The 14966-nt window shown below is 45.1% G+C and overlaps 1 protein-coding gene across 1 annotated transcript in view; it reads left to right on the top strand.

The window, feature by feature from the left end:
• CDH13 (cadherin 13) overlaps window positions 1-14966 on the top strand; it is a 1178985-nt gene that overhangs the window by 596122 nt on the left and 567897 nt on the right. The window lies entirely within an intron of this gene.

Genomic DNA, 14966 nt, shown 5'->3' with positions numbered 1-14966 from the left:
GACAGGGTAACGGTGGGGGTTCTTTACCTCATCAACAGAGCCCTCCAGGCCTGCATCAGACTTCGGGTACCAGAGACCGAGAAGGGAGACCCCAGGGGCCTCTCAGAGGAGGTCAGAACCCTTGGGCAACTTTGGCTTTCCAGAGACCAGTTTGATGATCTAGAGCTGGAAGAGGTATAAACCCCAAGACCTGATATAATTAGCAAGACATGGTCCTTAGGGTGAAAAAAACTGCTAAATATTCGGCAATAAAGGAGTAGTTAAATTGTGGCAGATTTTGCAAGGCAGTTTGGCCATTTAAAATGCTTTTGAAGAAGTTGTAGTTATATGGGAAAGATTCAAGATACTGAATGAAAATGACATACAGACACATATGGTATCCTCATTACCAATGGAGTATTTGCACATATCATGAGGTGTATATGTTTAAGACAAATGATAAAGAAAACTCAATGTGTTAATGGTTGTATTTGGAAGTGATTGATTTCTTTGGTTTTCTTACCTACTTAAATGCATTATTGTGAGTGTGCAGTGAGAAGATACTATAAGGGCATTGGAGGCATAAGGTGCTGGACAGACATAGAGCAGTAGGGTGATGATAGGTAGTAAAGTCCCCACCCTCCAGCAGAACCTTGGCTGGGCAATGCGCTCAAGGGTCTCGGGCCCTGGGAGGAAGCGGGTGCCTTCCAGATTTCTATCTCGGAAGACTTGCCAAAGACTTTTCTGAGCATTTTTTGGGAGAATCCCCTGTCAAGGAGAACTGAAGAGTGAGCTATGTGTCCCACCTTATACCCAAGGGGGAATCGGGTAGTTGTATAAATTGAATGTTGGTGCCCTCAGAAATACCCAGTTCCACCTGGCCTTGACAGTCACCAGAGGTAACCTGGCAGCTATTGGTGCCCAGCTGCTGTAGGAACAACCAGCAATCAACTATGGATAGATGCCCTCTTCTCTCTCCATGCCCATCATGGGAGTCTCCAAGAAAGTTTGGGCACAAGGAACTAAGGAAAGATACAATAAATTTTATAATTTCTTAGCAGAGTGATCAAGAGCTCTGGGGTCTGATATGGTTTAGCTGTGGCCCCACCCCAATCTCATCTTGAAATGTAGCTCTGACAATTCCCACATATCAGGGGAGGAACCCAGTGGGAGGTAATTGAATCATGGGGGTGAGTCTTTCCTGTGCTGTTCTCGTGATAGTGAATAAGTCTCATGAGGACTGATGGTTTCATGAATGGGAGTTCCCCTACACATGCTCTCTTGCCCACCATGTAAGAGGTCCCTTTGTTCTTCCTTCATTTTCTGCCATGACTTTGAGGCCTTCCCAGCCATGTAGAACTGTGAGTTCATTGAACCTCTGTCCTTTATAAATTACCCAGTCCCGGGTATGTCTTTATTAGCAGCATGAGAACGGACTAATACAGGGTCTGAGATCCTCCATTCAGATCTCAGTGCTACTGCTTACTGAGCTGTGGGAACTTGAGCAACACTCTTACCCTCCTTGATTTGGGATTCTTGTCTATAAAGTGTGAATAGAGCTAACGCTTCGGGGGATTATAAAAAATGAAATTACTAGTTTTGGCTAACTAGTAATTGCTACATAGCTGATAAAATAGAGCTTGGGCTGCAGCTTGGAGCTGCTCATACTTTTTAGAAACTGAGGCCGTATAATATTACAGTAGTTAAAAGCATAGATTCTGCACACAGCCAGATTGGCTGCATTCAAATCATGGCTATCATATACTAGATGTGGGAACTTGGCAAGGTGTCTGCCTCAACTTCTTAACCTGGAAAATGGGAATAATAATAATGATGATCTCATAGGATTTCATAAGGATTAAATGAACTAATACATATCAAGCATTTAGAAAATGCCAGAAACATAGTAAGCACCATATAATCTTCCTACATGAGGAACAGTAATCAATTATATTAAAGGTGAAGGAAGGTAAGTGAAAACCCAAAGGACTCCAAGTTATAGCCCAATTTCTCATCTCCAGCACAAACTTTCCTTGAATAATCTTGAGTTTTTACTATACTTTTATAGTCTACTTCATAGCATATTGATTGATTGAGCAATTCATTCATTCTACATACATTTAATTCAGTATTTATAGGGTGAGGGACGCTCTTCAAGGTGGATATAGTAGCAACAAGACACACTGGGTTCCTTGCTTTCATGTATCTTTTATTCTAGTTCTTTGTTTCAAAGTAAACTGGCTTGAATTGCTCTCTTCTGTGGGTATGTGACATGCCAGGAAGTTGTGCCTTGTTTATAACATGGCTTGTTGATAACACCGGCACGGGGTCATGTACCCTCATTGGAAAGGCTGCTGGTATTTAGTGGGAATGCAGTTTCTTACACAAGTACTTGCGTTACTTATGACTGGCAGACTAGGACCCAGTCATTAGCAGTGCACTCTTCAATGGGCTCATGAGGGCCTACTTTCTGATGCCATTTCCCTCCATGCCTCATGCCCTTCAGTTCAGTCATTGTCCTGTTTTCATGATACCCTCGCTGCAGCTTCTTACACTTGCTGAAGCTTCTTCCTTGAAGAAGCACGTTTGAGGAAGAGCCCCGATCACTCTGTAGTTCTCCTATTTTTAGACAACGAGAACTGGGTTACTCTCACGTTGGTCTACTTTGGGCACAGGAATGTTGCAGTTTCAGTTCATTTTAAGTGCCTATTTAAGAATAAGTTACTATTTTAGTAGTACAGCTAGATCCTTGGTGTTCATGGTAGTCAACATTGTTGGTAGCAAATGAAGTTCTTCAAAGAGTAGAATGGGAGGTCTCCAAATCCCCACATTTTAGTTTCTAGTCTTGCAAGTTTAAAAAGGAGAGAGCCTGCGGGTGAATGTGTTGCCATGATAATAGCGCCAATGTTTCTATTGTCTAATGTTGTGCTACTCACATGCAAGTATGTGTTAATGTATTAACATTTTCCCAATCCATCAAGAAACATTTTGATCTAAACCTCAGGGATTTGTATGATAAGAAATAATCTGAAATACATTTGTCCTTGGGCCCCTGAAGTGCATCACCATTGAAGCTGCTGTTTATTGAACACTGCATGGCAGATATTGTGCTAAACACATTGTATACATTCTCCTATTTAATCCATTTCACACCATAGACTTAAGAAGTAGGTGTTAACACCATTTTACAGATAAGCAAATAACTGTTAAACAACTTTTTCAAGGTCTCACAGCTGGCATGTGTTGGATTTGGGATCCATATCCGTTTCTTTTCAGCTCCAAAGCCCTGCATTTTCAGTCGCTAAGAAACACTCTTCCTATTTTATCCCCAACTAGATTTTAGATCTAATCTGTAAATTCTTTAGCTCCTTTCCTAGGAACTCTGCTTACTGGGGCTGGGAAGGGAGTTTGACTGGCTGGGTGATCTATTACTTTTTAAAAATCATCCCATTTCCATGACCCACTGCCATCTTGCCACTCCTCCCTGCCCCAGCCCCCAGAAGAACTTCCCAAGCTTCTGACCCAAAGTAGCACCTGGCAAAATAATTTATCTCTTGCAGTATTGGAAGCTGACATACTAATGCAAAGCCTCCTGAAATATTACTCATTATTATGCATTTTGCCAGCATTTGAGTGATTTGTGAACTCTTCATTGGAATAAAGTACTGTAAATGATTCATGAATGACCAAGTTTATGAAATTCTATAAAAATATTAGCAGGTGGTAATGATTCCCTCACACTGCGAATATGATCTACTGGCTGCAAATTTGCCAATATGGGATGACAGGAGTGGAGTGGGAGACCATCTGTTAGGCAGGTGGGGTGGGGGAAAGACGGGGAAGGGAGTTGGGATGGGCTCTGCAGGAGGTGCAAGGCAAAACAGGAAGCAGGGCCAGGACCGTGGTAGCAGGCAGGTGTCCTTGGCAGGAAACCTTCACACTGATCTGTTGTCCAGTGAGAGATGCTCAGATAACTGGGAATGTCAGAACTGGGTGGGAGAAGAGAGGAGCATATGGAAAAAGAGGCAAAACTAACTTTATTGAGCATCTATTAAGTGCCCAAGAATTCCCTAGGTCCCTGACATATACAAACCTATGAAAATGGTTATCTTGTCTTCACTGATGAGTTAGATGACGGATAAACAGGTTCCCTAGATGCATTTTTACTATTAACGTTGGGGTGAGCATGTCTTGAACATTTACAGTGTGCCAAGGCTCCATGCCAAATACTCAAATGATGGTCTCAGCTCATCTTCCTAAAGATAACCTTGACACATCTATCACACTCAATTCTAGAACAGGTAACGGGAACCACCTGTGTTCCTGGCCTCAGAACACGGACAGGACCTTACTGCCACCTTCTGAGTATTTGCTCACATTTTATACTATATAACTTGCTCTTTTTCAAGCCAATTTCTCAGTCAAATTTTGAATTTGTGGTCAAGAATGTTGTCATAAAATTGAAATACAACTGGCAGTCAGAGGTATCCTCGCTCATATATTTTCTTTCATTAATGTGGCTCTACCCCAATTCTAACCCATCTGTATCTCCATGACAATTTGGCAGAAAATACATTAAAGTGAAACATGCAGCTGTCATGTGGAAATAGGTATATCATAATGTCCGTGCTTATAAGATGATTGGGAGATATAGATGTACCCATATGAGAGAGTTATTAAAGTGATTAACCTGGTTATTATAATGTCCATGTTATGAACAAATGATGCACACATTACCTTGATGGGATTGTACTACACCTGATTAGACTTGTACTTGGAAAGGATCCCAGCCCTCACTAGTAGGGACATGCTACATAAGTCTTCTTTTCCCTCTACTCTGGTCTCCTCCATGGCTACCTTTCCTAGCCAGGGTTCTTGGTGGCAGTCAACAAAATCACCTCCAACTAGCTTACAAAGGAAGAGATTTATTAAAGAGTACAGGTAGCCAGTAGGATTGCCCAAAATGCCAAGTAACCTAGCTTACAAGGCCAGATAAGGTGTTGCTACAGGAAATACCCGTATATGAACTATTCTAGGGCAAGGTTTTTCAACAGTGGCACTATTGAAATTTGACGCAGGATGATTCTTTGTTATGAGGGGCTATCCTGTGAATTGTAGGAGGCTTAGCAGCACCAATGGCCTCTACCCACTAGATGCCAGTAGCACCCCCACCCCACCTAATCTTGACAATCAGAAATGTCTGCAGATATTGCCAGTTGTCCTATGAGGGGCAAAATTGTTTCCATTTGGGAACCACTTTTAGAGAGAAGTGTCGTAGTCCATTTTGTACTACTATAACAAAATATCCAAGCCTGGGTATTTATAAAGAAGAGAAACTTATTGGCTGTCATTTCTAGAGGCTGGATAATCCAAGGTCAAGACACTAATAGGTTTGGTGTCTTGTAAGGCCATTCTCTTCTTCCAAGATGGTGCCTTGCACCCTGCACCCTCCAGAGGAGAGGAAGGCTGAAATCTCATATGGCAGAAAGTGGAAGGGCCAAAAGACAGCACCTATTTCTGAAAGCCTTTTAAATTAAGACATTAAACCTACCCGTGAGGGTGGAACACACATGCTCTAATCACCTCTAAAGGCCTCCACCTCCCAGTACCATTACATTGGCTGTTACATTACAACAAGAGTTTTGGAGGGGACAGGCATTTCAGCCATAGCGAAGAGTCAATATTGCTGCTGTCTCTTCCTGCCGCTTTGCTCTGACGCTCACAACTGGATGTGGCAGCTCGGCTTTGGCTACCTAAAAGAGCCGGGTGACTCTGCCATGCTCAGAACCTCTGATCTGCAAAGCACAGCTGTGGCCTTCTGCCACTCACTTCCATCCAGTCTCACACTGGTGCATCTGCAGGAAGAACCTAGACCGTAAGCAGGATTCTAGCTGCAAGAGAGCTGGGTCAACTTAGTTTTTAGTTTTTCCAGCTTCCTGGTACAGGAAAGTCCGCTAGCCGAGCACTGGAGCGGTTGTTTTCATCTACCACATTGTCATGTCATGAGTGTAATTTTTTTAAATTCCATAGGTTTTTGGGGAACAGGTTGGATTTTGGTTACATTAGTAAGTTCTTTAGTGGTGGTTTGTAAGATTTTGGTGCACCCATCACCCGAGCAGCGTACACTGAACGCAGTTTGTAGCCTTTTATTCCTCATTCCCTTCCCACCCTTCCCCCCGCCAAGTCCCCAAAGTCCACTGTATCATTCTTTTGCCTTTGCATCCTCACAACTTAGCTCCTAATTATGAGTGAGAACATACAGTTTGGTTTTCCATTCCTGAGTTACTTCACTTAGAATAATAGTCTTCAATCCCATCCCAGGTTGTTGCAAATGCCATTAATTCACTCCTTTTTATGGCTGAGTAGTATTCTGCCATATATATATGTATACACACATACCACAGTTTCTTTATTCACTCATTGATTGATGGGCATTGGGGCTAGTTTCATATTTTTGCAATTGCAAATTGTGCTGCTATAAACATGTTGTGCAAGTATCTTTTTTGTATAATAACTTCTTTTCCTCTGTGTAGATACCCAGTAGTGGGATTGCTGGAGTGCGATTTTATACCAAGTGAGAGTCTGTCAGTGAGAAGCTTAGTTACCGAAAGGCAGGTAACAGGTCACACCTAGGGGAGTGTGTTTTCACACCTGTGATCTTCTCTCATCATTGTGGTCCCGTCAATCAGTAACACACATGTGGCCTAGGTAAGAGCCCTGAGTGGGACAAAACAAAGAATCTGGGTTAAAAGCCCAGGCTTTGGCGCCAGATCTTTGGAGGGAAGAATCTTGACTCTACTATCACATGAACCATATGAAATTGCCATTCTTACAGGTGGAAAAAAGGTGAACACTGGCAATTTCATGGTTCATTCTAATACTCTGACACCTTTAGCAAGTTACTTCTCAGCCTCTGTTTTCTCCTTTTTAGAACGAGAGTGAGATTACAGTATCATCTCCTAAAAGTGTTGTAGTTAGTGAGTGTTTATCATTCAGCCCAGTCACTTAGTAAGTGCTCTGGAATTGGGAGCCAGCCTGCCACGTATCGGTTTTATAGTTTAAGCTCCCTGCAGGTAAAATGGAGTTGAAAGCACTTGTGAGGCAGCAGCTAGCAGGTAAACAGTTGAATGTCAGTAACTGTCTGTAAAAGGGAATCATCTCACTGGGCAGTTTCAAACTGTGACCCTGGACTAACAGCATCACCTGGGAACTTGTTAGAGATGTAAATTGTTAGGTCCTTTCCCAGGCCTGCTGGATCAGAAACTCTCGGGGTGGGTCTCTACATCTGGATTTTAGCAAGCCCTCCAGGTAATCCTGAGGCTCACTGTAGTTGGAGGAACACAGGTCTAAATACTCACACTCCTGGGTACTAACATCATGGCAGCTGACCTGCTTTGAACCAGTTTCGTTACAGTTCTTGTAGGGTAACACGTGCCTCAAGTGTGCTCACCCTCCTGGTGCTCCGGTGTGCCGTCTGAAAGCCCTCTCCATCCAATTCCAGCTCTTCCAAACTGTTTTCCTTGTGCTTCATTAGTGGCACCTGAGAGCCAGGCAAATTTGTCCCAGGCTTCCTTGCTGCATCCTGTCTGGACTTTGGATGACTGTTAAATGCCATGTGACTGCATGTTTGCTTGTTTCTCAGCCAGAGATGAAGATGTCCTCAGAAGATTGGAGCTGGAACAGGCTGACGGAATTCCCGATAGGGGGAAATTAGTGTTGGGGTCGGCAGAACCAGCTTTATCTGCCTTAGTAGATCTGTGACCTTGAACAAAGCATTTGTGGTTCTTGAACTTTGTTGCCCTTAAAATCATCTGGGGAACTTTGAAAACCCTGAATGCCCAAGCTGCACTCCAAACCAATTAAATGAGGATGTCGCAGAGTGTGACCAGGTGTCAGTACGTTTATATAATTCTCCAAGTTTTTCCATCGTGAAGCCAAGTTTGAGAACTGCTGTGTTACTTGTCTATACCCTAGTTCATTCATAATTAGGAATTAATATCATACCAACCAGCTAGGTGTGTTTGAATGTCAAGCGAGATAATGCAGGAGTTTCTAACACATAATAAAAGTCAAAGATCTCATTTCTCCCAACTGCTTGACTCTGAGCAAACATCTGAGGCTGCTTTCTAATGCCTCCTTTGACACAAACACTTAAAAGTCGGAATTCAGAGAAACAGAATTTAATAAACGAACGCTTGTCTTCTGACTGCTTGTGAAAAAATAATTCGAAGTTCGTTCGCAGCCCCTCCCTATCCCTGCACCTCTGAGCACCTCTACCTGACTTTTTCCAGTTCATCTCTTCATATTCCCAAGCACTACATTTTATTACAACCCGGCCTTATCTGTCAGGTGCAGCTGGCGAAACTGAGGCATGAAGAGGTTAAACGACCTTGCGGCAGCAGCCACATACCTGGATTACACTGCTGAGTTGCTTCTGACTGATTATTTATTTGGTCCACTAAGCAAAGCTGCTTCGTCACTCAGGGCTATGGAAACATATTTTTCTCTGAACTTCATTAGCACAAACTCCTCAGAAGAGGTTCAGCTTGAATCTTGGCAGGTGGGAGAACCCCACATTCCTTAATTTTCTCTCCTCCACCCCCACACTGGGCTTTGCACCTGCGGCGCCTGGCCCACACTCGGGGCTTAGCAGACCTCCATGGAATGAATAAATGGTTTGATGGCTACATTTTTTTTTCTTTTTTTCTGTTTTAGTTGTCTAACTACAACCAAGTCTACTTCGTCATGCTGATTCTTCACATTACTTGGCAGCATTTTCTTTCCCAAGGTGCTGAAGCATCACAATATGTTGGGACTGGGAGAGCCTTAGACCCATTTTGTCCAGACCAGCTGCCCAGCAAATTTACAGGGAACAAGTTAAATAACTGGGCAACTGCTCAGACTCCCAGGACTTGAGATTCCCTGGCTATGTAACTATCCCTCAATGACGAGCATTGTGACTGACACTCTGGGACCAGATTCCCACATGCAGGGACGGGGTGGGGGCATCCATTCCAGCCCCCACCACCCACTGGCCATGTACGTGCCTTCAGCAATCAGCATAAAGATAATTATTTTTATTTGGTAAAAATGAGAAGAGAGGCCGGGCGCAGTGGCTCAAGCCTGTAATCCCAGCACTTTGGGAGGCCGAGACGGGCGGATCACGAGGTCAGGAGATCGAGAGCATCCTGGCTAACCTGGTGAAACCCCGTCTCTACTAAAAAAAAATACAAAAAACTAGCCGGGCGAGGTGGCAGGCACCTGTAGTCCCAGCTACTCGGGAGGCTGAGGCAGGAGAATGGCGTGAACCAGGGAGGCGGAGCTTGCAGTGAGCTGAGATCCGGCCACTGCACTCCAACCTGGGCGACAGAGCCAGACTCCGTCTCAAAAAAAAAAAAAAAAAAAAAAAAAAAAAAAAATGAGAAGAGAGAGGAAGAAGAAGTGTATTAGAGGTGTGGACTGGAAGAGAGAGGAGCCAAAGAGGGGATCTGGACAGGTTGATCCTCCTATGCTGGTTAGAGGTGTGGACTGGAAGAGAGAGGAGCCAAAGAGGGGATGTGGACAGGTTGATCCTCCTACGCTGGGACCCTGAAGTGGGTTGAAGACCCATGGGTTCGAGAACAGGAAACGACTGAGGTCATATTTTCATATTTATGAAAGACTCTTCAAGATTGAAAATGAGGGCCAGAAGCTAATTAAATTGATCACAAACGATTGGGTCAGAAACCGGATTTAAGCACCACGGCTATGGGAACAGGTGGCCAAGGATTACACAGTTGGAAAGAGAGGCCTCTTCTGACACCTGCAACCCTGTGGCATGGGAAATGCTGGTCGCTAGGGGTGGGTCACCGTGGTGACATTTTCCCCAGTGGCCCTGATAAGGGTGGAGGCAGCAGCAGTTGGCACGTGGAATGGAAGCTGACATTGGTCAGGGAGCCCTTGTGAAGCCAGCCTTCGGCCTCCCAGGAAATACCTGGGGAATAATGTTGTGATGGGGACTGAGTTCCCCTGGGGCAGGTTGGAAGCTGGTGGTCCCTATGATCAGGGAATAAAGGCAAATGTGCCTCATGTCATCATCCCATGCTGGGAAGTCAGCCAACCTCCACGTTACCCATCTCAATTCTTGCCTGCCCACTGGTTCCTTTTTATTTGGAGCAGATGCGTGACTGCTCTAGATATGAAATAGGGAGAACCTGTGAGCAAACCCCCCAGGTAAAACGCACGTGGGGGAGCATGCTTTTTGGCCAGCTGAGTCTTCTTTTCCAGTCTAGAGAAGTGAAGGAAAACAGGGAAGCAGCTGGGGACCATAGAGCCGGCGTCCACGCCAGGCAGCGCAGACTCGGCAGCTCCACCAGAAAGGGATTCAGCTCAACCTGGGGGTCCATTACAGTCAAAGGACGCTGATCGGGCGCCCAACTTGTGTTAGCCACTATTTCACAGTGCTGTGGATACAGCAGCAAACAAGCACCAAATCTCTGCTTCATGGAACTCTGTCCATCTACAGGCATTAGTGAGTATGTGACAATCCAGTGGTCGTAATGCTGGGAATAGACACAGAGCCGATAAAAGACATAGAGGGTGGTGAGAGACACTGCTTGGTCCAGGAAGGCCCTCCTGGGAGGGGCCATGAAAAGGGAGGCCAGATGGAAAGTCTCCTGAGGGCAGGAATGAGTGCTGTTCTTACCTCTCACATACCCCTGACAGCTATTCTCAACCACGGATGCTTTGGTCCCCTAGCAGATGCTTGGCAGTGTCTGTAGATGTTTTTAGTTGTCACAACTGGGGCTGTTATTGGCATCTGGTGGGTCAGGGATGCTGTTCCGCATCCCGCCATGCACAGGACAGTCCCCACATGTCCTCAGGGCCATGCTCTGCAGGCTCCTTGCATGGCATTGGCCACTCAGAGGGTCTAAAATTATTGCATGGTTTGTTCGCTCAGTATTCATCAGGCTTGGATAGTCAAGAAGTCTGTCTTCATCTCTGGGGCACCACAACAAGGGACACTATCTCTGTTCTTGTAAAGTTCACATGCTAGCTGGGGCAATGATTTGCAGCAATCGACTATATTATGTGAGGAGGGTCATGTTACAGGTTCAGCCTTCCAGAGGACATGAGGTCAAAACAAGTTCTCAAGAATGAGAAGGAAGCCAGGGGACGGAGACGTGGATGGGGCAGGAAGGGTGCCGTGAGGACTTATGGCACCTGCAGGGGAGTGCGTGCAGTTGAGGGCAGAGGAGGGTGGGGCCGTGGGGGGTGCTTGATTAGAGGTGAAGGTGGGACTCACATGCTAAGGCGTGAGCTTAGACATGAGACTCCTGCGGTGAAAGGGAGAGATGATGGAGGATTTTAGGCCGAAAGTGACATATCAGATTTGGATTTTACAGGGACTGATCCGGTTGACATGCGGGGGATGAATGGGAGGCAGTGAGTTCTGTCTCTGGGTCTTTGAAGCCAGAGTGACACACATCAGATAGATGCAGTTTTCACCCAGGAAGACCTGGATAGTGAATGGGATTAGTCCAAACTCATAGTGAAGATATTAAATAGACCTTGGGATGAAAAGAGGAGCAGGAATGGGGAATTGTGGGAGGAGGGCAGGCCATACCGGGCCTCGCTAGGGCAGGATGAGGTGCTTAGATTTTACTCTAAGGAAGCCTGAGCCTCAGAGGGTTTTCAGCAAGGGAGTGACACCCAATTTGCATTTCAAGAAGATAAGATTTATTTGAGCAAGTCAATAATAACACTCAAATTGTCATGACATAGAAATTAATTAAAAATGCATTCATTTGTTGAGACCCCACTATCTACCGGGCACTGGGGAAAAGAGATCAAAGATCAAACCTTGCTTTCCCTGGAGCTCAGACTTCAAGCTTCCTTCTACACATAGTAAACCAGAAAACCTTTATTGTTAAATTCACATGTGGAGGGGTGGGGAGCATTTTGTGCACTGACTGGTTCTCCCCATTTAGTCTGGCATAATTTCCATGCCAAGTAAATATTCTCTTTTAAAATTTTAAACTTAGAGGTTTTTTTTTTTTTCTTCTACAGGGATTTATCAGTGGTCTATCTCAAAATTTATTAAACACAGTTGGCCAGAGCTGTTAGCTGTTGATTTGTTTGATTGGTATCTGTTTTAAGATTTTTATTATCCAGAAGGCTTATCTTTTTTCACAGTGAGGCATTAGGTAGCAAAAGAGATCATTTCCATATTATTTTTCTTTCTTCCAAAGGCTGCAGATGTTTACATGATGGGCTCCTTTAAGTAAAGTCCACCTTTTCTGGAATCACGTTGGAAGGTCTGCAGGCCCGTGATGAGGGATTCTCTTATATTCTCTAACTCAGGGAATACTCATTCCTGTTTCTGCATGTGGGACCGAACTGAGCCATGTTCAGTGTGCCAGACCAAACACTCTGAAGCTGGACTAGAGTAAAAGCAAACTGGAGAGTCGCATCCTCGTTAAATGATGGCTTAGCATGTAAAACATTCTTGTGACTGGATTGTCAATGTTTGACAATAAGATGCTGGGAGGAGAGCCCTGTGCTCTTCTGAAATTGATCGTGTCCCCCTTCAATGGATCATTAATACCTGGGGAATACGCATGTAAAAGGGGTAGACCCACTGCAGAGGTCTTGAGCAGCGGTCAGAAAGGCTGAGAAAAATGGGCAGCTGGCATTTCGCAATCAGTCGTGAATGCATTTTCTATTCCTTTTCAGTTTTTATTGCAGAACCTAATCATGAACTCTACTAAAGTCACATTAGTTCCTGTTCAGTGTTTCTTATCTCCTGTGATGTGAGGCGCTGGTAATTAGCAGGGCTGTTTCAGCTCCCAAATAAAAAGGAAATATATTTAGAAAATGGATGTGTTAACTGGGGAAAGCAGGCACAGGAAGGCCTGCGTGAAGTATCTTTCTCTTGCTGAGGTAGGCTGCAAGTCGATGTGGAAGAAGTTCTAGATCATATTGTGTGTTCCCTCCGTGACCACCCCCGCAATCCTCTTGACTCCCTATTCCCAAATCTGGGATTATTTTTAGAAAGCTGTCCCAGGCCGGCACGGTGGCTCACGCCTGTAATCCCAGCACTTTGGGAGGCCACGGCTGGCAGATCACCTGAGGTCAGGAGTTTGAGACCAGCCTGGCAAACATGGCGAAAACCCCGTCTCTACTGAAAACACAAAAATTAGCTGGGTGTGGTGGCAAGCGCCTGTAGTCCCACCTACTTGGGAGGCTGAGGTAGGAGAATCATTTGAACCCAGGAGGTGGAGGTTGCAGTGAGCCAAGATCACGCCACTGCAGTCCAGTCTGGTGACAGAGCGAGGCTCTGTCTCAAAAAAAAAAGAAGAAAAAAAAAAAAAACGCTATCCCAGAGGATATCAGACTGAGAAGACAAGTGTTTCTTGGGAATGCCACAATGTGGATGGCATAATTTTGGGTCAGCCCGGGAAATCCAGGCCCTGAGATAGAAGGAAGGCAAAACTGCGAATTCTCTGTTTGGAATGTGAACCAAGCATATGCCAAGAGAGATCTTGGAAATACCATTTCCATCCCGAATGGTTGCTCTCTTTGTCCGCATGCTTTCATCTTCCTCAGGCTCTGACCTTCTCCCAGTTCTCTAAACTTGAGCAAATGCCCAGAACAAGGCCTGGTGCTAGGATCGGAACAGGGAAGACACATGGAAATGAATAAGAAGGTCGCAGTTCTAGATAACTTGCACATCGCGGCCCCCTTTTTATAATAATCCCTTTCTCCATCCTCCCCACCCATCCTCACTTCCCTCTCTTCTATGAACAATTCAGTTTAACTGTGTAGGTTGGATCTTGGCATGCTGGTACCCTGGGATGATGGAAAGTTGCCTTCCTACTGAAGGTCAGCCACAGAAAGAGCATCTGTATGTTGGCAAATCTGCTAGGTTCAGGGCTCTCTGAGGGAATAGATGGGAGAAAAATTTTGGATTCACTTTTGATTGTACTTCCTGATGGAGTCAGGATTGGGGTGAGGATAATTGCACGTTAACAAGCATTGATGGCACATGGAGTGGCCATCCTGTGCAGCAGTGAGTCCCCTGATGGTTGATGTGTTCCAGCAGGAGGTGATGAGTGCCTTCAGGAAGAGCATAGAGGGATTGTTACTTTATGTAGTTAGATTAGAAGTATGGGGTCTGCAAACTGTGGCCTGCAGGGCCCACTCCAGCTTCACCCACTCATTGCATATTTTCTGTGGCCTCTTCCACCCTGCAGCCGCAGGGTTGAATAGTTGTCAGAGTGTGACCTGCAAAGCCAAAAAGATTTACTCTTCGCCTCTACAGAAAAAGCTTGCCAACCCTGGGCTAGTAAACCCTGATATGGGTTATATGTTTGTCCCCTCCACATCTTATATTGAAATGTGAAACCCAGTGCTAGAAGTGGGGCCCGGTGGGAGGTGATTGAATTGTGGGGGTGGACCCCTCATGAAAGGACTCAGTGTCATCCCCTTGGCGACCAAGTTCTTGCTTAGCTATTTCACATGAGTTCTGGATGTTTATAAAAGAATGTGACACAGAAACAGAAAACCAAATATCGCGTGTTCTCACTCATAAGTGGGAGCTAAATGATGAGAACACATGGACACAAGGAGGGCTTTTCAGAGGGTAGAGGGTGGGAGAAGGGAGAGGATCAGGAAAAATAACTAATGGGTACTAGGCTTAATAGCTGGGTGATTAAATAAATGTTTACAACAAACCCCCATGACACAAGTGTGCCTGTGTAACAAGCCTGCACTTGCACCCTTGAACTTAAAAAAAAAAAAAAATGGCTGGGCGCAGTGGCTTATGCCTGTAATCTGAGCACCTTGGGAAGCTGAGGTGGGCAGATCACTTGAGGTCAGGAGTTCAAGACCAACCTGGCCACCATGGCAAAACCCTGTCTCTGCTAAAATTACAAAAATTAGCCAGGTGTGATGGCACACGCCTGTAATCCCAGCTACTAGGGAGGCTGAGACAGGAGAATCGCTTG

Source organism: Rhinopithecus roxellana, chromosome 20 (assembly GCF_007565055.1).
Source record: "Rhinopithecus roxellana isolate Shanxi Qingling chromosome 20, ASM756505v1, whole genome shotgun sequence".
Lineage (NCBI taxonomy): Eukaryota > Metazoa > Chordata > Mammalia > Primates > Cercopithecidae > Rhinopithecus > Rhinopithecus roxellana.
Note: the sequence above shows the minus strand (reverse complement) of the source record. Positions and strands in the feature narration are given on the sequence as shown.